At 38.7% G+C, this 1,611-nt stretch overlaps 1 non-coding gene across 1 annotated transcript; it reads left to right on the top strand.

The window, feature by feature from the left end:
* The first annotated feature begins 973 nt into the window (after positions 1-973).
* On the top strand, positions 974-1,074 carry TRNAI-UAU (transfer RNA isoleucine (anticodon UAU)). Its single transcript has 2 exons — positions 974-1,011; positions 1,039-1,074. It is a non-coding gene; the product is annotated as a tRNA-Ile (tRNA).
* Positions 1,075-1,611: the final 537 nt, after the last annotated feature.

Raw genomic sequence — 1,611 nt, 5'->3', positions numbered from 1 at the left:
ATTAACAAATAGTGTAATAATAAATAAGTGTTGCTTTAATATTTGTTGTCTCTTGAAAAGATGTATTCAGGTTGTTTTTCCAGTACTAAAGTAATTTACAAAGCTAGGAAATAATATAATTGTGTTATGTGTGTTCAAGTACAGACTGTCTAAAATTACTATAATTATTATACCATGCTTCATTCTGAAATTAAAATCATGGAGTAGATATCACGACCACTTTCATGAGCCGCCACAGCGAACCGCTGCAATGAACTGCTTTTGCAGTGAAACTGCAAACAACTTGTAACTGCTGCGGCTGCCTCCGTCTGTCTTTCTCTCTTTCAAGGTTTTTTTAGCACTTTGGGAGCACGAGTTGCCCATCCATGGCTATGGTTATCTAGCGTCTGAATGAGAGGAATGTGAAAATGCCAAGATATGAGTCCAGGATCCAGCGCCGAAAGTTACCCAGTATTTTCTTTGCTTTTAATGGGCTGAAGGAAAACCCCGGAAAAAAAAAACCTCAACCAGATAACTTGTCCCTCGCTCGCTCGTTTTACGGTCAGACATGCTAACCGTTACTCTACAGCGGCGAACATTACGATTATTGCCCGGAGAACTCTCTGTCAGAAATACGAGTATATTTATTTTATGTTCCATAAATCTCGGGAATTGAACCTACAGCTTCACTATCTTTCGGAAGAAAAGAATACTCAGGAGTTTTATCGCCCTTCAACGGGTTTCAAAGTGCGAATTTCTGCTATAAAGAAAATGAATGTGTTCACTATTTGGAGCTTCTCCAGAGATTACATATTGTATTAATTCAAATATTTTCAGAGTACACCGCAAACATTACTTCTTCATATAAAGAATCGCACTGTGCCAGCTGTAAGCACATATTTACTTATCCTGGATGATATAAAATAGATGAATACTCATGGCCCTTGTGCCAGAAGTTGACACAAGATAAGATATTGAGAGAAACTCTGTGTGGTCCCCAGTGGCGCAATTGGTTAGCGCACGGTACTTATACGGCAGTGTCCGTGTCTGAACTGAGAAATGCCGGGGTTGTGAGTTCGAGCCTCACCTGGGGAATATATTTTTACTGATAACTAGGAAGGGACTTAATAGCACAAATATACAGATACGATACAAAAATTTTGGGAGTGATACCGTAAGTGTGTAGAGGACCGTAAAAGGAATAACACTTTAACAATATAACCATTTTAGTCAAAGCTATTTTGGTACCTTCTTGCCGCTTTCCTTTTTTCACTCGAAGTCGAGGAAAGATAAAAATATTGATAGTCATTTTTTGTAGTCTACAATTGGATAGCACACGTTACTCATAGGACAGCGTCTGATATTTTGAAAGAGCATTGGGAATCATCGCCCGAATATTGCGATGGGCAGTAGCCCAAAACCGCTGATTAGAAGGAAAATCTGGTGGTGTCGGTGATGATAATAGTAATAATGATGATTATGGTGATGAGTTTTCACGTTTACTTCGACAAATTAAGCAATACTCATTTCAGTTAAACTGATAAAAAAATGACTATCCAGTTCTGTCCAGTGCGATGTATGCCTTGTGTTTCAGGCAGATTGATTATTTTTGCTCGAAGGATCACTGTCAGG

The sequence above is a fragment of the Periplaneta americana genome, chromosome 4 (genome assembly GCF_040183065.1).
Source record: "Periplaneta americana isolate PAMFEO1 chromosome 4, P.americana_PAMFEO1_priV1, whole genome shotgun sequence".
Classification (NCBI taxonomy): Eukaryota; Metazoa; Arthropoda; class Insecta; order Blattodea; family Blattidae; genus Periplaneta; species Periplaneta americana.
The sequence above is the reverse complement of the archived record's forward strand: the minus strand, read 5'-3'. Positions and strand labels throughout refer to the sequence as shown.